Here is a 25,624-nt window from a genome sequence, read left to right as displayed (position 1 = left end):
TCTGATCTGCCTTTCCAATAAAAAGAAGTAAATCTTTTTAAAAAATGAAAACCTATTAGAATCCTGATTTTTAAGATTTTCATACTTATAAAAATGGAACACATTTCATGAATTTTATATATGCAATTTTAAAAGTATAGTGATACCTCCTACTGTATCTGCCCTCTTTCCTCCTGCCTGTCTTATTTTTCTTCTATTTTTTTACAATGACATGCTTTCAATTTATATTCACAAGCTTGATCCTCCACAAAATAAGGACTGCAACTAGCCAAAAGTAGAGAAACCATTATTTCTCAAGTGTATGCACCAGGGCTATAAACAATAACCAAATCACATAAAGTCAAATTTGCTCTTTGTATATTACTTTGTATATTAGTTATCACAAATGAAGGAGAACCTTATATTTATCTTTTCTGACTGGCTTATTTCACCTAGCATGAAGCTCTCCAGTTGCATTGTTATGAGAGGGTTTCATTCTTTTCTTTTTTTGTTTTAATAGCTGAGAAGTTCCATATTGTATATATGCCACAACTTCTTTATCCACTCATTATTTGAACACTTAGGTTGATTTTATATGTTGGCTGATGTGAGTTGTGCTGCTATATACATGGGGTACAGAACCACTTTGTATGCTGATTTCATTTCCTTTGGGTAAATTCCTAGGACTGGATGATTGTAATGATAAATTTATTTTTAGATTTCTGAGGAATCCCTGGACTCGTGTGTTCCATGTGAGTGTGCTTGTTTATATTCCCTCCAACAGTGGACAAGGGCACTTCTCCCCACATCCCCCAACATCCTCACCAACACTTTTAATTTTTGATTTTTGGGTAATAGCCTTTCCAACTGAGGTAAAATAAAAGCTCATTGTGATTTTTAGTCACATTTGCTTTATGACTGGTGGCTGTATTTTTTCAAGTGTCTGTTGGCCATCATATTTCATCCTTTGAAAGCTACCTAAATGTATGAGGAGCTCAGGAAACTCAACAATGACAAAGCAAAGAAACCAGTTGAGAATTGGGCAAAAGATATAAGCAACAATTCTATTTTTTAAAGATCAAAATACATAGTATGTTGAAATAATTTTCTTTTTCTCCTACATTTTTAACGTTGTGATTATTGTTGTTCTGTGCCTGCATGTTTCTTATATCTGCTTTAGCAATGATACTGATCAAGGGACACTGGCAGTAACAAAGCCAGTAACTATTGTTGGTACTGAATGCTGGGGTGACTTTTTTGCAAATATTGTCTCACTGAAGCTCCGGGACAATCTGTGATCCCGATTTTTTAGGTAGATACTTAGTTTTAGAGATGTTATGAATTCTAAGACCATAGGTTAGTAATCTCAGTTCAAAGGCCTTTTTTTTTCCCCAGGACACAAACTAGGCTATATGCCTCTTTAAATGATCTTATAATCTCATAGTATTATAATACCTTGCATCTTTCCATCAAAATTCTTCCTACCTTCTTCTGTTCTTCCTTCCTTTTTTCTTTCCCTGCTTTCCTCTCTTAGTCTTTCCCTCATTCCTTTTTTTTCTTTTATTTATTTATTATTTAAAAGAGAGAGAGAGATTGATTCTATCCACAGATTCTTTCCTCAACCTCTCTCCACACTCAAAACCACGTGAGATGAGGCAGGAGCTAAGACTTCCATCCAGGCCACCCACATGTGTGGCAGGGGCCCAAGTGCTTGAGCCATAATCCACAGCCTCCCCCCAAGTGCATCAGCCCCAAGCCACATCAGAAATGGAGGTGGACTCAATCCCAGGCACTGAGATATGCACAGTAGACATCCTGAGCAGCGATTTAATCCACTGTGCCAGAAACACCCCCCTCCATCACAGTTCTTGTGCAATTTTTAAATTGTATATTCATTTGCATAATCATTTGGTTTAAGTCTTTCCTCTAAACTCTAAATTCTAGAATAGCAGAAACCATGTTTGGTTTTTTTTCCCCCTACTGGGGAACCCCTGCTACATGTAAGGTGGATTATAATTCATATTTGCATGAATGAATAATGGGATGACTTAATTGTTGAATAAATCAACTTCTATATTTAACTTTAAAATCTGACAGCTTCACTTTATGTAGCAAAAGTTGCTTTGTTACTGAAGCCCTAAGTGGGGGACTTAATCTGTAACACTGAATAACCCCTAGCCAAGCTGCCTGGGTTTGAATTCCAGCTTCTCTACTGTTTAGCTGTGTATAGAACTCAACCCTTACAACTATGAGGATGAAATAAATATGCAAACTCTCAGACCAGCACCTACTCCTGATATTCTGTGTATATGTTGGATATTATCATTATGCAGAAACTTACTCAGTATATATAGAGAGACAATCCCAGGCTAATTTCATTGAATAACAATTATGTGATAGCATTTACTTGGTTGTTCAAACCTGCTGTTCTGGTCTGCCTTCTGATGGCAGGGACATAAAAGTATTAATTTTTAAACTTTAACTGTATTTATTATTTATGTATATGTAAATATACATATGCAAACATTTATGCATATATGACACATATACATGCATTGTGATACAGTAGATTAAGTTACTGCTTCTAAAACAAATATCTGACATTGGACTGCTGTTTTGCACTGCTCAGTTTTCAATACAGATCCATGCTAATGGTCTGGGAAAACAGCAGCAGCTGGCCCAAGTACTTGTGAGAGAGCTAGTGGAGGTCTAGGCTCTTAGGTTTGACCTGGCACAGCCACAGCCATGTGGCCATTTTAGGAGTGAACTACAGATGAAAGATCTCTCACTCTCTCTTCAATTTATTCCTCCTCTCCCTGTCCCTCTCCTTCTCCCTTGCTCCCTTCCTCCCTACTTCCCCCTTCTTCTTTCCCTCCCTGTCTTTGACACTTTACCTTTCAAATAAATAAAATACATCTTATAAAAGGGAAAGTAAGACATTCAGTCAAAACATTGACATGAGAATTTGTCTTCACTTCTGTTTCTGACCGCTTGATTTTGAGTAAGTCATGTATTCTGAATGGGTTTCCTTTTGCTCATTAGTAAATTTTTACTAATTTTCTCTAAAATACATTGTGAGATTATTCTTTCCTCTGCCTTATGTGGTTAAATCTGCCATTATAGCAGCAACAGGGTACTGCTTTCAATGCACTTGCCTCCTAAATCTTTTGTTTTTATGGTATTCCTGGCTTACCCTATCAAAACCGTGAACTCTGAAACAGTCAAGTTAGCCCCAATCCACCCTTTTTTACAAATAAATAAATTGTACTCCGAAAGAGGATGTAAGAGTGATTGTTAAGGTCCCTGAGTTCCTAGAACAGAGGTTTTTCATGATCTGTCAGACTTTTCCATTGTACCTGTTGTATTCATCACACTCCACAAAGTGCTACTGAAGGAGCAATGGTCCCACACTGGAACATACACACCCAGAGTGGTAGCCCCCAAGAAGCAGATGACAGAGCCGCTTCCTTGGCACCCTCCCAACCTGTCTGCAGAGCAGGAATCAGATACGGAGTGAACCTGTCACTGTGAGCTAGTTCCCCCACCTCTTGTGGAATCCACAGAGGGCTAAGTGATAGACAGAGATGAATCTGACTTTGACACCATTCTTTAGCTGTTATGTAAGCACTAGCCTTGGAGTGGGTGCCTCTATTCAGATTCTAAACACTCTGTTCAAATGGAATCTCACACTTTGAAACTCGGTAAAACAACAAAAACAAGACTGGAGATGATCCTGAGAACTTCTCTGCTGTGGGGTTTTCTCCACTCCGTGTTTTAGGACTGTGGGTGTCTGAGGCATAGGCACACGTCCTGTTAAATTTCTAGTAAGACTGGAAAGTAACGGAATTGATTCTGAAACTCCACCAGGAGAATAAGATGTGTGACAATGTCTGGGATGCTTTCTGCTTCAAAATGTACAGTTTCCAGACGTTTTTATGGGGCTTTATGAAATACTTCGTCTTCTTTTTTTTTTAAAGGAACATAATAGTCACACAGTTCCAGTGCGATGTGTGAGAAAGTGTCCTGTGACATTTCCTCTGCTTTCTCCCCCCCACTGTCTCCTGCCCACCGACTTCCCATCCTCTCCCCAGAGGGCTAACCACTTACCGCTTCCTTATTTACCTGACCAAAGGGTTTCCCCCCTCCTCATGGGTAAAATAATACACTCCAAATATCCACTCCTTCTCGCTTCCTTTATTTAATAATGTTTGATCTCTCATTTCGCTGAACATTTGACACACAGTCCATGTGAGGGTCTTATTATTTTCTATTCCATTTGCAAAGCAATTTTGTGAACATAGCAAAATTTATTTATCCTGCTCCCTGTAACGGATGTTTTGATGCATCTGATATTCCATCATGATAACATAGGTAATGTTGTGGATGTATTACTTCAGGTGATGTGGACAGTGTGCCTGTAGCATCATTTCCCTTAGCTAGGATTGCTTGATCAAAAGGACTGTGCTTTTATCTTCCTTTATAAACAGTAGTATTTTTGCCAATCAACTCTTAATGCTGAGTATTAATTAATTTCCAAGAGAAAAATATCTTGCCATAGTTTTAATTTAGGATTGTTATTACAATTCACCAGAAGCGTTTTTATTTGTATAAAAGCCACTTGTGCATGTCTGTTTGGACAATGATGATGCCGGCCACGTGGCACTATGTAGATGGTATACATTCACCTCCGTGCTAAATGCTCCATGGTTCGGCTGTGGCATGCACTGATGAGTTAGGTAGAATTTTATTCTGAGATTTGGCCAAAATTTAATTTCAACAGAAAATATCATAATTCTACCCCCAAATTCTTCTCTTTGAATGATATTCTTCCACATGGTTGAAATGTTCTCAGTAAGTTTGAAAGGGAAAAAAAAAAGCAACAATCATCACTAAGATGAATTCCCGGTCTTTTTTTCCTCCTTAAGTCATTTTGGAATCATTTCACCAGCCTTTGCAGTAAGAACTGGAAAAACTGGTCATGTGAAAGGCAGAGAGAGAGAGAGAAAAATGACTGTGCTAGGGTTAATCTAACACTAACAAAATGATTGCTTATGCTTTCTCTCTCTCTCTCTCCTTCTCTCTCTTAGAAGAATTCTTTTTTGTTGTTGTTGTTGATAGTTTTTGGAAATTTGAAACAAGAATCTTTTTTTGATTTCTGTGAACATACTATGGAGTATGCTATGGGTTTCATAGTACACCATTTAGTAAAAAAAAAAAAAAAAAAAAAAAAAAGGAAAGGAAAGAAAAGAAAAAAGAAAGCTAAAGTATGAAATGAGAGTGAGAGTAAGGTAGCCTATACCCAGAGTATTGATCAGTGAACAATGACTTCAGCAGGTGTTACTAAGCAGATCTTGTGAGCCAGGCTTTATGCTGAGCACTGAAAATAGGTAGCCATAAATAAAAGGGAAGTGACCCTGACCATTTTGGAGACGCCAAGGCTGTCACTCTGGGGAGCTTTATAAAAATCCAAGGCCTTTATCCAGGCCAAAACTCTCTAGGGTTATAACTCTGAAACAAGTATTTGTTTAAAACAAAACAAAACTCCCCAGAGGATTCCACGTGAAACCAGTGTTGGAAATCACGGGCCTAGCCCTTACCCCGAAGATAGCTAAGAAACCACAAATATTTCAAGAGGAAGTGGTGGTGGAAATTTTCATGTGATGAAATATGAGCTACGTAAGATTGACTTTGAAGCCTTCTTGCCATGATGTTTAACTTAAAAGTAATGAAGACCCATGATTGACATTCTGATTTATAGATAACATGGAGGATAGAGAAACAAGTTAATGACAACTGGAAGAAGAATATCAGGCAAATCCTGAAAGCGGCCCCTTTATTCAAGACAAGCGGTCTACTTTCTTATGCAAAGTGATCAAAAAAGGCGATGTCAAGAAAACTTGGAGCTGTCATTGTGGCACCGAAGGTTAAGTGGTTAAAACACTGACATCCCATGTTGGAGCACTAGTTCCAGCCCAGCTCCCTGCTATTGCACCTGGGAAAGCAGTGGTAGATGGCCCAAGTCCTTGAGCCACTGCACCCACATGGGAGATTGTGATGCAGTTCCTGGCTTCTGATTTCTGCCCAGCCCTGGCAATTGCAATCATCCAGGGACTGAACCAACAGGTAGAAAACTGTCTATTCAGCTTCCTCCCTTTCTCCCTCCCTCGATGCCACTCTGCCTTTCAAATAAACAAAGAAGCCTTGAAAGCAACAAAAAGGAAAAAGTATTAGGTGTAAGGTGAAAACTTACATGAACTAAAAGAGTAACGAAGCATCAACAGAATGTTACACCTGAATTTTAATAACAACCCAGATCAAAATATCCTGGGGTCTAATTTTGGAAACTTTCGTAAGTACTAATAAAAATTAGATGCTATTAAGGGAATATTGTCTATTTATTTAGGTGATAATGAGATCATTATCCTTGTACAAAAGAATTGCTACTTTTGGGAGGAGCATACTGCAGTATTTTTAAGGATGCCTGTAACCTCACAATGGCTCTTTGATACCAAATATGAAATCACATATCCAGATAAACAAAAATAGTCATACTTTCTAAAGCAAGTGGAAAGAGGCTGAAGTTATTAAAGATGTCAGAGACTGTTGAACATTGGTGATAATTACATTTAATTAACTACCTTTTATTGCATGAGTTCTATATTCCAGATAGGGTGCTAATGATTTTTATCTATATGACATAGTTTCATTTTTCAACCCAGTATTATTGTTGTAATTTTACAAATGAGAAAACTGAAGCTTGGAATGATTGGACAGCTTGTTCAAGTGCACATGGAGTCAACATTTGGAACCCAGATCTTTGCGTGTCCATGGTGAGGGATCTTCATCATTACTCAGCATGACCCCCCATCTCTCCGGCTGCAGCACAATTTTGATGAAGTCATACAAAGCATACAAGTTTGGATCTACTTCAGTTGCAGGGCTTGTTAAGGTATAAATCCATCGAATTATTTATATATCTGTTTTGTAGAAGATATGCTTATGATTTAAAAAAACCTTGTCTTTGGCTCAGTAGATCTAAATGTGGGCTATGCCATTTATTAGACTTTTGTTTACACTTCCCTTAGCTTCAGTGTCTTCATCTATGAAGATAAAATAATAACTGTAGGATTATTATGTGGATTAAAGAAATATGCACAAGTAATCACTAGTATATAATAAATGTTTTTTTATTCGCGCTACCCCATTTCTTTTCAATAGTTTGGATGGTGTCAGATGTTTCAGAGTGATTGCCAATAAACTTTGGATCACTCAGTCACATCCAGTAACTGTCAGCTTGACCCCAGGGCTCGTGGATCCCTAAAGCCCACAACAGAACTTAATTATTCTTCAGAAATAAGTGTTTGTTGCTGTACAATTATCAGTGTTAGGCTCATTATGATTCCTTTGTTAAGACCTTGCCAGGTAGCAAATGTTTCCTGTAGAAAGTTAAAATTAAAGATTTTTAAAATGGTTTTCTAAAACTCGGGCAAAAACAGTTATTAACAATCTGGAGACTATGAAAATTCATTTAATGTAAATAATGTTGTCTGAGCAAGGTCACTAGGGCTGGGAAAACTTGCCCCATCATCTCTAAGTTCAATGGGATTGTGTAAAGTCTCTCATTTCTAGGCCTCTTGGTTTCTGCAGTATCTGAGTAGCACCAGCCTAAAGCCTAAGAATTAGCAAGTCCCGTGATGTGGCAGATGACAGCTATAAGACAACTCTGACTTGCTTGGCCTCATCCTCTTGGGTGGCCCTGGGGGACATTAAGGATCTGAAATGTCAGCTTGAATATGGCCTGCCTTCCAGGACCCTCTATCTTGTCCATGCAGCCAAGTCCCTTTGAAAAGATGACTTAGGGTCTCTGAGCTGTTCACACTCTGTAGGTTGTCCTGTTTTGCATTTCCTCCCTCTGTAGGCATGCTCCTGCAAGGAGTTCTGCTAGCCATTTTGCAAATGACTTAATTCAATTTGCGTGTTGGTTCTTGTTAAAAGAATTGCTATGTCTCAAGTTCAAACATTCTTCCTTTCTGGAAGCAGATTTTTAAAAAAATACTGAGAGGAAGGGAAGATGGATAAAAGGAATGGGGAAGGAAACCCCCAAAACACCTGTAAATATTTTTCAAGCCTAATAAACACCTTGTTTATAAGACAAGATGTTCCTCATTCCTCAAGTTTATGTCCTTGTGATCAATTGTAAAGGCATAGATTGTTTTTGCATGTGCATTTTGTTTTGCTGTGTATTCTCAATCTAAAGATGGCATTGTGTCTGACAGTTTTATGGCAAGAACTGGGAAAGGGCTAATACAAACTGCATCTATTTAGAGATGTTTTCAAAACAGTATGTCCTGGGTGAACTACTTTGAGGGGAAATGCAGCTGGTTAGTATTTTGGAAGTTAGAAACTTTGAGTTTGATTATCTTCTGTAACAGCTGATGTATGGCTTTTTATTTAGCAAGGCAGGATGTTTTTTAAAACAGGCTATGATTTCTTACAAAAATAAAACAATAAACAATACTTAGGGCAAATAGTATATTTATCTATGAAACTTCACCTAAACGCAGACTTTTTATTTTGCTCTTCATTGTGAAACTTTTGCTTGAGAGGTATTGAATCTGTACTTTTGTAGATAACATTTTGGTGTTTTTTTAGATGCTTTTTAATTATTTTAAAAATTATTTTATTTATTTGAAAGGCAAAATTACAAAGAGAGAGGGAAGGAGAGAGACAGATCTTCCATCCTCTAGTTCACTACCCAAATGACTTCAATACCTGGAACTGAGTCAGTCCAAAGCCTGGTGTTTCATTCAGGTATCACAGATGGGTGTGGGGGTCCAAGCATTAGGGCAATCTTCCACTGCTTTACAGGACGCATTAGCAAGCAGTTGGATGAGAGGTGGAGCCAGGGCCCATAAGAGATGCCAGCGTCACTACAGGTGACTTTAACATGCTATGCCACAACACTTGCCATCGGATACACTCTTAAATCATTAAGTGGGAGTTTGGGTCAGAAAGCTTCTTGTCTCTTTTTCTCTCACCTCTTTGCAAACTCCAGCTCTACCAGCAGCAGCCAGGCCCATACCTTCACTCCCTCCCTTCGCCTACCCCCATCTTCAGATACCTCCCTGATGCTCACAGCCACGGACAGGAGACCTAAGCACATTCAATCCTCCATGCCTTCAGTTCCTGGCCATTCTTTAGAGACAGCCCTTTGGAGACAATGATGCGCGTAATTGTAGATTCTAAAATTACCGCTGTTTAATTCCAGGCCCTAGAAACATTCATCATATGCTAATGGTGTTAGTCTGTAGGAGATTTGACTTTGAGGCTGGTTCAGTGAAGAATCAAACTCGTTTGTGTGTTAACTATGTGTCACAGTGCAGATCATTGTCATGGGGGAACTTACACAATCACAACACAGCGAGAGGGGGCTAATTTGATCAGCTATGTGAAAGGTGCAACATTCTTAATACTTTGCATCACATATATTATAATTTTGCAGCATGGGGCCAAATACAATTCTCTGGCCTGTTGACTGGCAGTTACACTTTGTAAATGCAATTAAGCAGTGAACAGGAAAAAGTCCAACAAGAACCTGATCAGTGTCTATGCATGTTGTTTTAAAAATGTGATCTTTACATGTAGAAATATAAGGTGATCAGAATATAGCCATATGAAAATGTTCAGTTGATTGTAAATTTCTTTTTTTGGAAGAATTTATAACACAGAAAGGTTATAGGCATAAAAAGGTGTGACCACAGGTATCCCACCACTCATAAATAATAGTGTGTGCTTTTCTTTATAAAAAATCAAAGCGGAGAGTCCCCTTGTCTTTCAGTCCAGTCTCACCTCTGCTTCTCTGTTTCTCCAGTGACATGCCATTAAACTCTATGATCTGTTCAATTAATTTTTATACTAGAATACATCGAGCATTATGCTTTTCTGTAATCATCTCTAAGCATCTTATCCAGAAATGTTGGCTCTGCTACTGAAAGAATAATTATCTGTGTGTCAGAATAAATACACAACTTACAAGTTTAAACATCACAGAATCATCCAGAAATCATAATGCTTTAGAGAAGTGCTCTAATGCCTTTTTAAAAAGGCATTATAGTCTTGTAAAAAGAATCAACTGTTTGATTACATAAAAGGGAAAACATTTTAGGTACAGGCTTTCATAACAATGCTAGTTGGAGAAGTCTTGTGATCTGCCTAATTTTCTGAATACACTTTACAAAGCTGATTAATGATCCAGAACCACGCGGACCTTGATGACAAAGCAACCAAATCATTCACTCTGTAACTACCCCAAATATTATAATAAGATAATAAATGGTTTTAGCAACAATTGGAAGATTCCAGCAAAAGGCATTGGCAATATTTGAAGAATTCTTCTTTATCATTTTTTCAAGAGGTGTGAAAGTGAGGATATTTGCCATTTATACCTGAAAACAAATTGTGCTTCTGTCCTTTCAGAGTGAGTCCACAGACTCATCTCTGCGGACACAATCAGGATATAAAGGCATATAGATAGCCCTTGAGGTCCTGGGCTCAGTACAGGGACGTCTTGATGTGTGTAACTTTATTGTTGTCTTCTTAGCTTTGGATGTATCACTTCATTTCACTGAGATTCATTTTTTTTTCATCAGAAATACCTTGGTTGGTCGCACAGAGATGTGGAAGTTAAAAGAAATCATCATATGTATCTCTCCCAGCTTTAAAATCTTATCCTGATATTTATTTTCTCTTCTCTGTGTTCTGGGATATAGATTGTTCTAGTCAAATGGAGGGAAACCTCTAGCCAAATAATCAGATTTTATGTTAAAAGCCAAGAACCTGAAATCTAAAGAAAAAGTTTATCTTATTCGGAAGAAAAAAAAGAAATAAAACTGCTAGTGAGGGAAATTACAGAGAATAAAATAACAATGTTTATTAAAGGAAGAAATAGTGAAGTTGTTTTTTTCACAATCCTTGTCTAAAAAGAAAGACAGTGATTTTTTTTTTCCATTTTTGCAAGGACTTGAAAAACCCACTCTATCTGTTGTGGAATTTCCCACGCAGCTGTCACATTCTTTTATACATCTTTAGCATCTGGAGGATAGAAAATGCTAGTGGTCAAGAATCATATGAACGTGTGAAAGAGATTTCCTGAAATTATTTTTTCTAGTCAACTCCTTTTATTTAGGAGTATCTGCTTAGTGAGTTTAATCAAGTAGCTGTTTATAATCTATTTAGTGATCCCAGTGAAGAAAAATATATATCTACCTTCTCTAATGGCCGCTGTCAGGACTGAATGGCCCTCCCACATCCAGTCCCCTTCCTAAATGAGATAGTGGATGTGAAAGAACAGTGTCAACAAGCACAAACTTTGGAGGCTATTGCTGCAGTGGCCCTTCCGAGGCTGACTCAGTCGTTGGTTTCATCACAAAATACCTTCCAAGTGGCAGGTTCATTTTATAGTCCAGAAGGGATGAGAACACTGGACATGGGCTCAGGATCTTAAATACCTCAGGTTTTATGTCCTGTCTTGGTTATGCCTCTCATCAGATTTCAAGGATAGCAGTGTGGAAAGATCAAACACACACACACACACACACACACACACAGCTGTGCAGTTCCAACATGGTTCCTAGCAAAAGACTGGTCAGAGATCTCTTCACTTGGTCTAAGGGCAGATGGAGGTGAACCCAAGGTATACCAAGGAGCCTCCTTTCCCCTTTCTGTCTAGCATCACAGATAATCAGGACAAAGAAGTCATGGAAAAGTGTACACAGCAGCAGGTGGAAGATAAGGTTTTCTTCCAGTTCTGAAGCTGGGCTGGTCTAGCTGGCCTGCCGCAGGCCTTTGTATAGGAGCTCACCTTTCCTTGGCAGCCATGTGAGAGAGAGACTTCCAACACCTCGGCTCCCGAAGAGTCCTGTGGTTCTCCAGTACCTTAGTCCTCTCTTCTCTACCCTCTCACAGGCTTTTGTCTGCTCCCACCAGGGCAGAGTAACGGTAAAATAGTTACACTGTCTTCCCAGACTTTAAATCCTTTTTTCTGTGAAATAACAATTCCTTTTCTTCAACATAAAATAGCTTGGTATCTGCGTAGTATCTTAAGTTACCTTATTTCCTACAAATTAAAAAAAAAAAAGAGAGAGAGGGAGAGATAAGTTGGGTGCTCAGAGAAACTATGACTGTTTTTCACATGTATCATTGGACAAGTTAACAAGGGCCAAAGTTATTTTTAAAACATTTATTTCATTTTTATTTTTATTTGAAAGGCAGAGTTACAGAGAGGAGAGACAGAAAGAGAGCTCTCATCCACTGGTTCACTCCCCAAGTGGCCAAAGCAGCTAGAGCTGAGCTGATCTGAAGGCAGGAGCCTCATTCAGGTTCCCTAAACACACAGCAGCCCAAACACTTGGGCCATCTTCTGCTGCTTTTTTTTTTTCAGGCCATCAGCAGGCAGTTAGATCACAAGAGGAGCAGCCAGGACATGAACCCACACCCATGTGGCATGCTGGTGCTACAGGTGGAAGCTTATTATACTACCCCCAGCAACAGGTCCAATATAAGTTATTTTAACACACTTTGCTTAGGAATGGTGAAAGGGTTTTGCTTTTTTTTGTTTGTTTGTTTTTCAAATTGCATCTGATTATTATTAATGTTTGAACTTAACTAAATTCTTACAAACCATTGTCAACTTACAAGAGAGGAAATGTCCACTCTTACCACTTTTGGTAAGAGTGGACATTTTTCCATGGCTTTGAAAACAAGGAGGCCTAGGCTGTGACTTAAACTCAATGATAGGTGGGGCCACGTATGCTTTTGTTTTCCCCAATTGACAAACTGCCCTAAGTTTCCCATTTCCTTGGACTATTGGCTCCATAATTCAAGAGTGGCATGAAGAAAATAAGTGAAATGGAAAACATAAGAATGTTCTTGTACTTACGTTCTCATTCTTTAAGGCCCTTGAAGAGCCAGAAAGGCTTCTTCTGGATGGGGAGCAGGACTGGGGTTTGGGAAAGCACTGAATCCAAATAAAAAGACATACCCTTATACATTTTGCAAATCTGAAATAAACATCTTCTATTTGGGGCAGAGGGCTTTAGAAAACAAAACTGGGGGGGGAAAATCGGGTTGATGAGTATATCCAGAGGTTAAATGGACATGTCAGCTATGTCTATTAAGAGATCCTGGTGTAGTCCAACTCCTTCTAAATGTATTTATTCAGTCGTTTCAAAGACAGAGGAAAGACATTGATCTCCCTTCTGCCAACTCATGCCTCTCCTGCTCGTAGTAGCCAAGGCTGGGTCAAGCTGAAGCAAGGAGCAGAAAACACAATCTGGGTCTCCTAAGTGGGTGGCACGGGTCCAAAGATTTGAGCCATCATCTCCCAGGATTTGTACTCCCATCATGACACAAAAAGCAGGCTGAAGTCAGAAACTGTGCTGGCATTCAAACCTAGGCACTTGAATATGAATGACAGGTGCCCCAAGAATTGTTTTAGCTGCTATGCTAAACATGCAACCCATATCAACTTTAACTTTCTAGGTACAAGAATAGAAATTCCAATTCTATGATAACTGGCCTGATATCATATACCTTATTTTTTTAGGATTTACTTATTTATATTTGAAAGGCAAATTTTATAGAGAAGGAAAGAGAGAAAGTCTTCTATCCAATGGTTCACTCCCCCAAATGGCCATAATGGCCAGAGCTGAGCTGATCAGGAGCCAGGAGCCAGGAACTTCTGAGTCTCCCATGTGGGTGCAGGGTCCCAAAGACTTAAGCTATCATGTGGTGCTTTCCTGAATCACTAACAGAGAGCTGGATCAGAAGTGGAGCAGCCATAACATTAACCAGCATCCAGCTGGTGCCTACAAGGAGAGGTTTAGTGTGCTGCACCACCATGCCAGCCCCATATATTCTCTGTTTATTGCAGAATAAGGATAGAAAACTGATCTTGAAAAAAATGTCCAACCAGCACCGCCAGAGAGCTGAGCCAGGCCTGGCAAGCCTTCCCTCTTGCTCTGCCTAATTGTTACCTGCGCAGCTCTTTTGGTTCTGTGTCTTCTAGTTCTACCTGCAGAGCAGCCACAGATAAGCAGTGGTTCAACCAGGAGCGCATGAATTGCTAAGCCAGGGGAGGTCCATTTACAGAAGGAAAGAGGGAAGATGACTGAGTGGAAAAGTAAGAGGAGGCATATATGAAGGACGGGAGGGCACCGAGTCAGCTAAAAACAGTCAGGGTGAACTCTAAATTGGCTCTGTCCACCGCCTGCCCCCCGAAGCAGGAAGGATGGCAGAGCCCATGGGGCAGTTGCAGGAGCTCCCTCATGCTAATTATAGCCCTTTAGGCCAGGTATGCACAGTGCTGTTTCATATAGGCATTGTTGCTTCATATATAATCAGAGGCTCAGAAAGTCTACTTTCCTTACTCAAGGTCACATGGCTGGCAAGAAAGAGAGGGAGAGAGAGCGAGCTGACCCTGTAAAGGCTTCCCGTCTTTGTCTCTCTTGTTCCTTGTTTCCATTATTTCTTCCCTCAGCTTCCTTTTATGTGTACAAGGTGAGGTATTTAGGTTTCAGCTTTTTTTGTTTCTAAAATAGTTATCAAGTATCCAAGGATGGAGTTAAGTATGTGGTTCCCATGACAACACAGCCCTTTCTGTGGACTAGCTTCCCGCCTTGCCACCAGAATCGCGTTTCAGTCTGGGTTTCCTTTGTGAAACTTCCCGCACTCGTCATTTTACGTTGTTTGTGTGGCTCTTGGCTTGCCATTTGTCTCTCGCCAGACTGTGGGCTTCATCCCTGGCAGCACCCAAACTCCTTCGGTCATCGCGCGCCCCAGCCTGGCGCACAATGCCTGGCATCCGCGCACTCCAACAATATTTGCTGAGCCAACGCTCCGTCCTTCTTCTGCTTCCCCCCCCCCCCCCCAAAGTTACACGTTCTGTAACCTTCGGTTCATAACGATTAGCTCCAGAGATACTGTACAACGAGTCGGGCCGGTATTTACAGATAAAGGCGCGCGCACACACACACACACGCGCGCGCACACACCACAGGTCCACGGGGCTGCACAAACAGCCTCTGGCAGGTGCACTCCGCCTGGGCGCGCCCGGCCGGCGCTGCCGTAGGGTCGCGGTGGCCTGGGCAGCGGGGGTGGGTCCCGGAACCCCGCGCGCGGGAGTCCCCTGCCCACCGGGAGCCGCGGGCAGGTCCCGGGGCGGCAGGGGCGGTGGCGGCGTGGGCGGCCAGCCGCGCCGGGATTGGTCCGCGTGTGGCGGGGCGGGGCAGGACGCGGGGAGGCGGGCGCAGGAGTAGGGGGTGTGCGCCGCGGCCGCGGTCGTAGTTTCAGTATAAACAAGGAGCCCGGCCGGCCAAGGCGGATTTTTCACTCGTCTGTTTCCCGCGCTCCGGCGCTCCGAATCTTTGGATCGCGTTTGTGGGCTTGCGGCAAACAGCCAGGAGGCGGAAGACCCGGCACCAACTGCGGGTAGGTGGTTCGCGCGGGCCCGGTTCTTCTACCGGCAGGGTCCCTGGAGACCCGGGAGCTTGTGCGCCCGAAGTGCCGGGCTGTGGGACTGCGTCCTGCGGCCGGGTGCGCCCCGACGCGGCCGGAGATCGCCGGGCGGGCGAGCGCTGCGCCCTGCGCTAGCGAAAGCCCGGGACAGCTGGAGATCCCCAAGCCCGACCTCCGCGGGCACCTGGAGCGGCCACGGTCCCAACAGGTGCGAGGCCCAGACTCTGGGACCCCAGCTGGAACCGGCGTGACTGATACCTTGAGGCGTGCTCCTGGTTCCCGCAGCCCATCCAAGGACTCCTGGCTTGAGATGTCGATGATTTTCTGAGGTTTTGGCTTGAGTTCTGGTTGCATTTCATCCTTAACCCAGCGTTCTTTTCCTGTGCACACCTGCGTTGCTTCCTTCAAATTCCCGGCTACCTTTTCCGTGTGTGTGTGTGTGTGTGTTATAGGAAGTGGGAGGAGGACGTTGATTTCTTTGTCGGTGCCACAAAATGCGGAGTTTGACTTTCAGCAAAGGACAGACAAGCGAAGTCACTAGCCCTGACTTTTTTGCTCCCTGGTTCGCCTGGCGCACTTGGGAGACACCACCGGGTCGCATTGCTTTTTGTCTCAGCTCACAGGAGTCCTTGCCTTGGGTCACCTGTCCGAGCGCTCCTGATAGGAGGTGGGGAGAGGAAGGTCTGTGGGAAAAAGCTACACAGGGATCTGGGGTGTACTGTGTGTGTGCACGCTTGCGTGTATTTAATACCCTTTGAGTATAGCCAACCACACTGGTGCGGTGCAGGTGACGCCAACAGACAGTCGAGTCTTCTGACAGCGCGATGGAGATGGACCCCGCGGTGATGAACAGCCAGGGAGATGGTCTAGGCAGCGACCCTGCTCTGCCTTCAGATGGGTTGGTCTTGGCCAGCCGGCTGTGTGTGCAGGGATGAATGCGCGCACACGTTTACGTCTGTGTGTTTGGGCCCAGCGTGTCTCCAAGGAGCCCTTCGTCAGCAGTGCCATGTGACGGTGGTCAGGAACTGCTGGTGTGGTGGATCTATATTTAGCTCCGAGGATCTCTCATGGCCCAGGGGTGGGGGTGGGGAGTGGGGAGTCAGGGGTGCGTCTGCAGGCGGGGTGTAGAAAGGGCAGGAGGCGAGGGATCAGGGAGGGAGGTGCCCTTCCATGACATCTGACCCAGTCAGACTCAGATGGGGTGAGTAATTATTCTTTGTGCCTGAAAACAGTAGCTGCAGCAGCTTGGCATGGGATGGCTGAACCTGCACTTCAAACAGAATTGGGCTGTGGTGGTCAGTCTCTGGGGAAAAAGAAAAAAAAAGGTTTATAATTCAGCCAAACATATTACCTGGTCAGATATTTGGAAGGAAACAGCTGATCAGATGGGGTTTGCAGCACAGGTGGAATTGATGTCTAAAAAAAGAAAGAAGCATAAAAATTTGGGCCTGTTGAGATTGGTTTCCAGGCAAAGGACAGCTTGTTTGGCCCTATCATTACAGGTTGTCATATTTGGAAGGCAGGGGAGTGCAGGGGAGATGGGGAGTCAGGGAAGACCTGGTGTGCTTGTGGCAGGAAGCAGGGCTGGTGAGGGGGTCCCGCCAGGTGTTGCCCTGGAGACCAGTCCCAGATCAACGGGTTTCTTGGAGGGCTTTGTGTCCTGGGTGTCCATCTTGTCCTTGATTTGCCTTGGGATGACAGCATACTGACTACTAAAGGCTGCTTCCCTGCGTCTCTCCGGTGGTCCCATCAAGTCGCTCATCCTCTGAGAGCTTCTCCCTTAGACCAGTTTCAACCTTGGCTTGGTGTCATGTCGTGTTTCTGCTACTCCCTCCCTGGGTGCTTTGTGGGGAGGTGCATCCCAGCCAGCTTTATTTCCCTCCCACCCACCCCCTGCCCAGCACCTCGTCTGATATAACCTCCAGTGTATATAACCCAGGAATTCTAAGTATTTATCATGACAGCATATATTCTTGTGATATTACTAACATTTCTTTCTTGTCATCTACATCAACTCCTGGCTAATTGGGCACAAGAGACAGACAACAGGATGGAAATGAGGTCGAGGGAGACCCAGACCCTTGGGTGTTATATGAGATCTCAGACTTGGAACAGGACTTAGTAGGATGGGCTTGACCAATTTCCAGTGCTTTCCTGAGGGACTGAACTTGGGAGGAATATTTGATGGTCCTTACAAGGGTGTGCCCCGTTGGGAGAAGCATCTAGAATCCCTGAAGTAGGGACTGACACTCCTGATGCTGATGCCACAAATAGCAAATGAGGAAACCCTTGTAATATGCTGGGGAGTCTTCCGGAGGCCAGCTGTGCTGTTGAAAATGCTGTTTGGCCTGTGTGAGATTGAATGAGGGAGTGTTAAATCCGGGTATTGCTTCCTCACCTCCTTTTATTATCCAAAACTATGATTGTCCCTTGTGTGTGTGTGTGTTTTTTCTGGTAAAATCTACACAACTTAGGTCTGAGTAACTCCTGGTTGTTCTGAGCTGACAGCTGGCCCCACCCAGGGCTGTAGGTCCATTTCTGTCCAGGGCATAATAAGAACTGAACTTTGTCAGCTGGGTCATCCTCTCCTGACACCTGCTAGCTTGCACAGTGCAGACTGGAACACCTAGTTCCCTTTGACCTCTATACCCTAAGTGCTTTATTTTGTGTGCTGTCATGTCGTGAGCTTGCACCTGAGTGCAGGAGTAGATGCGTGAAGGCTGAGAGTTCTGCTGGTAAGTCTTCCACTGCTGATAGGGCGATGGGGCAGTGAAAGTAAGGTGGGTAGAGTGAAATTCCCTTGTGCTGATAAAATCAGTAACAATTTCTTTAAAAAAAGAACACGATTTATTTAAGGAAGGAGAGAGAAGACAGAGAGAGACCGACCTTCCACCTGCTGATCCACTCTCCAGATACCTACAGCCATCCAGGCTGGACTAGTGTGAAGCCAGGAGCCAGGGGAGCAGGCTGGGTGGCAGCGCAGGGGCTGAAGCAGGTGCCTACCATCCTCTGCTGCCTTCCCAGGTACTGGAAAGATGCTGGACCAGAAACAGAATCAGCCTGGATTCCAACCATGCTCAGTGTCGGTCTATCAAATTGTTAATGTCTCTTCTGACAGTGACATCCAGTCAATGTTGCGTAGGTTGATATTTTTATTCCACTTCAGGCTACATCTGCATTTGGAAGCCATTCAGTTGGTTCTGGTTGTATTAGGAAACTCTGGGGTGAAAATCGGGCTCACAAGACAGGGAAAGTGCAAATTAGCCTTGGGAGAAAGGAAGTGACTGTATAGCCCCCCGGTGTCTTTGTGTTTCAGAGAATGGAGGGGGGAGTGGGAAGCACGGGTTTTCAAGAACTTGCAGCCAAAAACTAAAATTATGGCAGTAAGTAACCATGCTGCATAATAACAATTTTTAAAAAAACTTTTACTTTTTTTTTTTTTTTACCAAATACCCTCGGTAAATGGCAGAGTTTATTCCTACTGAATTGAATTGCATGTCCAAAACTTCAAATATTTTCATAAAGGATGCTCGTGGATGATACGCTATACATTAGCTTGAGATCTCTCAGGTATCAGTGATACCTCTGCCACTCATTTTGGCTATTCGTTGTGGTAACCACTTGGGGATATTCAAATTTAAGTTTACTTTAATCAAACAGAATTTAGAATTGCATTCCTCATGGGCACTGGTTCTGTGTTAAGTGCCCAGTCGTTACTCGTGGCTGGAAGCTACTGTCCTGGACAGTGATGGAGAGGAGCATTCCTGGGATTTCCATAAAGTCCTTTTTTTTGATAGCTCTTGATTAGGCAATGAGGGATTTGGTCATCCAGATCAGCTTTGTTCCTCTGGGAGCTCTCCTAGGACACTGAAGACCTAAGAAGATAAGATGGGCTGGCTTTCACTTGCAAAGCAACGAGCACTACTGTCCTCGCTCCATAAGCTGAGAATCTTGACACTGGTTTCTCAGTATCCTTTTGCCAGAACTCTAGTAACCTTCTGTTTTTCTACACCCACCCCAGCTGTTAGTGCTGGAGAGCCCTAACCCTCACAAGCACAAGGAAGGGGGTGCCATCTACCGTTCATATCAGGAACTGCATGAAAGTTGCAGGTGACAACCTGGACTGTTCCCACGGAATATATGTGGCCTTATCTCTTAGGAAAGTTTTACAGGACCCTCCTGGCCCATTTAAAGTTGTCACGTGCTGAAACGTCATTTATGTTTTGTTACGCTTTGAACAATGTCCGTAAGCCAAAAGATAACAGATCTTAGGGTTATTTTCCTTCCTGGGAAACCAAGGGTGGGAACCGTTTGAGTCAGTTCCCCTTCCCCATCACCAACTAGGAACTAGTGAGTGGCCCTGGGGTCAAAGCAGACAACAAGCAAGTTCCTGTCTCTGTAGGGTTGTTGATAGTCCATATCCAGAAGAAGTAATAGCAGATTTCATTGCAGAGAGAAATAGAATTCTGTCCTCAAAAAACTACTGAGCTCCCTCTCTTCATTGTGGCATCCGCTAAGCCTCTGGGACAGAGGTCCAAGGAATGTGTCTCAGGTTTTCTTACTTTCTGTTCACACGCCAAAGAAGTGAGTCGATCCTGGGTTGTCTTGCCGGAGTGGTTTTCCTCTGCACACAATGCGTCCTTTTTCCAGGAACGTAGCAGCCATGTAGTACTGCACTGTCCAGAGGAGCTCTTAGAGATATCAGTTCTCAGGATTTCCCTGTCTGAGTCAAGAAATAAGAAGATAATCCTGCAGATATTCTCAAGCCCAGAATAAGCGATGTTTTTAGATAGTGTCAGAAGCTTGACTTTGGCCCTTGTACTCGACTCAAATCCGTAGTTAGATAAATCCTAGAAGCAGTGCCAGAGGCAGCCTGCAAGTCCTTGACCTCTCTGCCACTTGCAAGGAAATTAGAAAGAAACCCATTGTTGCAGATTCATCTCAGCAAGGTGCAAGGTTCCTTCGGAGTCTGGACGGGAATTGAACACCCAGCAGTTCCAAGATATTGAATGCCTTCCCACTTAAGCAACTACACTCTCAGAGTTCAGCTGAGATAGATAGACGCCTTTCCTGCCCTCCCAAGTTTCTTTTTCATTTGTCCTTCTTCGTTGAGACACAAGCCCAGCATCTCAATAGAAGTTAAAATACTGTGGCGACATAAAGGCATTGACCTTATTAAATAATTCAGGAAAGCACTGTGAATTTTTTTTTAAATAGCTCCGTTTTGTTTAACTCCCACATTTTTTCTCATTCTCTAAAGTGCAAAGGAAATGCTGACCTGGCGTTGTGGTAGAAATTTACAGGGCACTTATGACAGACGTTGAGGGATAGCTTTTTGCTGAGTTTCCATCTTTTCCTCGACCTCTTCCCCAGTTTGAGTTGTTCCCTGAAACCACCTTATCCGAGTGCCTCTGCTTTGTCATATATAACTGTGCTTGAAAGCAGCTGCTAATTCGAGCCCACTCTGCTGTTTAGAAGGGGCAGCTTTTCATTTGGTTGTGTCGTTGGTTTGCTGCCACTAGGCATGCCTTTCAAGTCCACTCATCCCAGAATCACCCAGAACTGGCTTGCTTGTTGCCGCATCCGTGTCAGCCTGAACTTTGTCAAGAGCCTTGGATAAACAAGTTGCATCTTTGTCACCGAATAGCTGTCCCTGTAAGATGTTTTGTCTGTCAGAGAACATTGCAGCTTACCAAGTCTCAGATGTGAAGAAAGAATATTCCTTCAGTATGCCTGTACTTCCTGCAGAACTGTTTTCCCAGAGAATTTGGTCTGTATCCCAGTTTTGCTGACTCAGCTTTCCTGGGGCCCTGTTTTTTCTTTCTTTCCCATTGCCTTAATGTGTCTCCTCCTGCCCCAAGTGCTACCCCAAAGCCAACTGCAATAGCTTCACTCAAACCAAAAGAATTGTTATACTCTTATTCTCTTCAACTGAGCTTGCGCATCCTGGAGAACATAAGTATTTCTTGATTTCTAAGAAACCTGTAAGTGCTGGAAGAGTGTTGCCTTCATAGCCACCAGGTGCTCCTTTGGGGCAGGCGAGAACTAGTAGCAGCAGGCTCTGTACAGGCCCGCACGCTGGCTTCTTATTCTGGACCTGTAAACTTTGGTTTATAATTCTGGGTGGAAGGTTATGGGAAAAGCTGGTGATTACCCCCCAAAAAAGTTACAAACCATTGACTGAGAGTACAATACATTTCAAGTTGCAAGGGACTGGCTGACAATGAGACTGTTTTGTGAAGTGAGCATCTCTCCCAAGATTAACTGGTATGATTTCAATAAAGCTAGCAGATTTTCCATGTCGTTTACGGATTTCTACACCACCCCTCCCCTTTAATGAAATGGCTACTTTGAAATTTGACTTAACTAAGCACAGAATTTGACTTGCTGCTCTGTCACATGCTACTTTTGCAGAATCAGCTTTTTTCCCAAACAAGATTGTTGGGCAGCAGATCCCTGTTGATAAGTGTATTGGACTGGGCAACATCTGGGCTACAGAAAGATGGTGTACAGGGGAGAGAGAGGTTTTGTGATGACGCCGACCGAGAAGAAAAGAGGAGGAAATTGAGAGCTTACCGGACCTGGAACAGAACATGTTGATTGGGAAAGCTTGAAGGAGAAGGTTTGTTGCAGATAAGGAAGGCTGCAGAATGAGAGTGAGATTCAAAACAGAAAGAATGCATGCTGCAGGTTAGAACTGACCTAACACTTGGCTTTTCTTTATAGAAGAATTATCAGCAAGTGGGCTCAACAGAACCAGTGATAACTACTGTTGTGCGTTCTCATGTCCGTAGTTTGAATTTGAATTCTTTTAGATACCTTATTTTTAATTAGAAAGGCAGGGTTAAAAAGAGAGAAGGAGAGACAGAGAGGGATCTTCTGTCTGCTTTGTTTTGTTTTGTTTTGTTTTGTTTTCTCAAATGGGCACAACAGCCAGAGCTGAGCCTATCCAAAGTTAGGAGCTAGGAGCTTCTTCCTGGTTTCCCCTGTGGGTGCAGGGGCCCAAGGACTTGGGACCATCTTCCACTACTTTCCCAGGCTCATTAGCAGGGAGCTGGATTGGAAGAGTAACAGCTGGGACTCAAACCAGCATCACTGCAGGCAGTGGCTTAATCCCCTAAGCCAAAACACTGATTTCTGAATTTTTTTTTAAACAAGAACAAAGCCAATGCTTTATTTTCCTGGGCCACACTTTTCGTTTCCAGAACTGATGCAGGTAGAGTTGAAGACCTGGGTATTAGCTTGGACTAATTCTGGACAGGCAGAAGCCCTTGATGTGGGTCACAAGACAGGAAGTGCTTGAGAGAAGACAAACCATTGTATTGCCCTTCTTCCGATGTTGAAAACAACAGTTCACGCACAGTACTTTCTGTCCTGTTCTGCTCTCTTTTCCTTGTGTTTACCAAAGGCAGCATTACACAGGCTGCAGAGCCTGCAGGAAAGGCCCAGGCTGAGCCCCCTGGCCAAAATTGACCAACTGATTACTGTGACTCATGCTTTTTTGTCTATTTTTTTTTTCTTGGTCATTTTTTTTCGTGAGTTTTTTCGTTGTTAGGTGTCTACAAAATGTTTACAAGGAAGTGTTACTGTGATTTGGCTGCATCTATGATTGTACCTGGCAGATGATGCTCTCTTCTTTCCTGTATTTTTAAATTTTGACTTTCTTTGAAGGACCTAATAAAGTCTCTGCAATTTTGTCTCCATAAGACTACGCTTGGATAAGCAAGATCAGTGATTCTAAAACTGCTGTTGACAATATGCCTTTAATGAGAGTAATTAGTGCCGTTAATGTGTCGTTAGAGCCAAGATTGATGGAGAACAAGTAAGACATAGAAATTACCCTAATAAACTGTTAGATTCAAGACACACCTAGAGGCTTTTGGTTTTATGATTAAATGTTAGAAGTTCAAAGAAGGCCGTTTATAATCTACCATGCTGTGGTACAATAAACTTTGAACTTCTGTTTGAGACTCTACCCTAACTGTCCGCTCCGTGATGGGTAACCTCAAGCCAGTTACAGCTTTTCTGAATCTCAGCATCTTATGTAGTTAAAGAAGTCTGCGGATACCTGCCACGTGGGTGGTGGTAGAGTTCAGAAAGCCATGGCAGTCAGGAAGCCCATACACATATATGAAGCAGTGACATTTTTCAGAGCATTCCATGGTGTGGGTCTGAGGAGAACAGCTTGAAGGAGAATTGAGAGAAGTAAAGGGTGTGAAATGGACAGACCTTTTCTGTCACGTGGGACCCACCAGTGAAAATGTACAGCTGAGAAAAGGAGGAGGAATTAGGAACTAGAGGTGTTGTCTTAAGTACATGGAGACACACAAAAATATGATACAAAAATGGCGCGTGAAGAAGGCACTGAAGTCTTGCAGTGCACTGGATCTCCCCCACTTGGTGGGTTATTGCTGTGTGCAATTTCAACAGTCCCGGTACTTTCTGGAAAGTGAAATCAACGGGTCAGTAACACAGCTTTGTTCTAATTACATGGCAGAGGGTGGCCTGTGTCATCCTCGTGTCTACCGGCGAATTGTTCAGGTGAAATAAGCTTTAACCCTAATTAATTTACCTTGGTTTGGTGTCCAGGGCTATTTTGCAACCGTTTCTTCTGTGTCTGGTTGGAGAGATTTTTCTAAGTGTTGATTGATAGCTGTTTAAAGAAATCTTAGGAGTGATGGATCTCCAAAGAATGCCGAAGATTCTTTCCATTGTTCTGATACTCTAAGTATTACTCTAAGTAATACTCTAAGGAGCATTTTGCTATCAGAGAGATGGTTTGTTGTAATTTAGGATTTTGGAAGGGTGAGCATGATTGAAAATGACTGAAATGGAAAATGTATTGGTGGGTGGGAATAGCTTTCTGAAGACTTCCCAGCTATGAAGTCTCAGGACTAGGAGTTCATCAAGTCTGAATGCTTATCTAAATCCATGCCCCAGTCCACTCTGTAAGTATAAATTAAGAAACAAGTGTCTGGTGGCTTATGATGCGTGAAGACTGCAACCAGGTTGTGGGTGAGTGCTTCCTGCTGACCAGCCTGACGCAGCGGGGCTGGAAGAGTCAGGTTCACTCCCATCAGAGTGCTGCAGGTGCATGGCTGTGCCCCCCTAGTTTGGTCACCTCAGTTCACCTCCATGAGTCTCCACTTGCTCATTTACACAAAGAGGGATGTGAGCTACACTGTGAGGGCCCAGAGGCTGCGGTGTCCTCCCTGGCAGCCTTGTAGTCATTGCCACTCTCTGAGGAAGGCTCCCAAATCCCTCCCACTCACCCAGGGGCCTCCAGACAACCAATGCTAATTGATTGCAGTTGGAAAGTGGAATGACACCTACTTTCTAAAGCCTGTGGCCCTCTGAATGCTTTTCAGTTTCTTACATTTTCTGGAGTTTCTAAGCACTGGCCAACCTCTGCAAGCCGTTTGTTAAAGTGGTTTCAGTAACAATGAGTGAGACATCGAGGGAAAGTCATGGTTCTTGGCAGAAGTCTGAACTGCAGGGACAGAGTGAGAGTTCTGTTTCTCATCTGGGCATCAAGGCCACTGTGTAGTTTGACTAATCTTTGACTTTTTCAGACCAGAGGCAACCACATTTAGATAGTTGCCCAAGGTGGTCAGACATAACATTTATGTACTTCTTACTTCAGCTCCTGGCCTGTCAATTTGAGGACATTCTGATTTCACAGGCAAGGGGAGCTTGGTTCTTTGCTACCAAGGACAGCTCACATACAGTGATTGTGTTGCAGAGGCATGTATTCATAATAAACTGGTCATTTATTTATTGCCTAATACAATTTAAAATTGAGTTATTTGTTTAGCCACAGTTCCCATGTAGGAGCTCTTCCTAACTAAGGGAGTACGAGTGACACTTGCATTCAACCTCACAGCCCCCCGCCGATTCTAGTCCCTGGGCTGTCATGACCATCTCCTGCACAAGCTAAAGGCCTGGGACCATGACCCTGGTACTGAAATTCCTCCAGAACTGAGTGGTTTTCAGTAGCCTCTTGTTTTCCTGTTAGTGCTCAGTTTTTGCTGGTTCCCTTCCAGCTAACCATTGGTGCTGGTGTGTGGCTTGGACAAAACACCCAGAGCTGGAGAGAGTTGTATTTCTTCTTCTTGACTTCCCCCACGTGCAG

At 43.1% G+C, this 25,624-nt stretch overlaps 1 protein-coding gene across 1 annotated transcript in view; it reads left to right on the top strand.

Moving 5' to 3' along the window:
- Positions 1-15,329: 15,329 nt before the first annotated feature.
- RASGEF1B (RasGEF domain family member 1B) overlaps positions 15,330-25,624 on the top strand; it is a 36,696-nt gene continuing 26,401 nt past the window's right edge. The window contains exon 1 of the mRNA XM_040966945.1: positions 15,330-15,465. The gene's annotated coding sequence lies outside the window, so the exon portion shown is untranslated. The remainder of the gene's footprint in view (positions 15,466-25,624) is intronic.

Source organism: Ochotona curzoniae, unplaced genomic scaffold (genome assembly GCF_017591425.1).
Source record: "Ochotona curzoniae isolate NIBS_2020 unplaced genomic scaffold, NIBS_Ocur_1.0 scaffold_4506, whole genome shotgun sequence".
Lineage (NCBI taxonomy): Eukaryota > Metazoa > Chordata > Mammalia > Lagomorpha > Ochotonidae > Ochotona > Ochotona curzoniae.
This window is presented reverse-complemented; position numbering and strand designations above follow the sequence as displayed.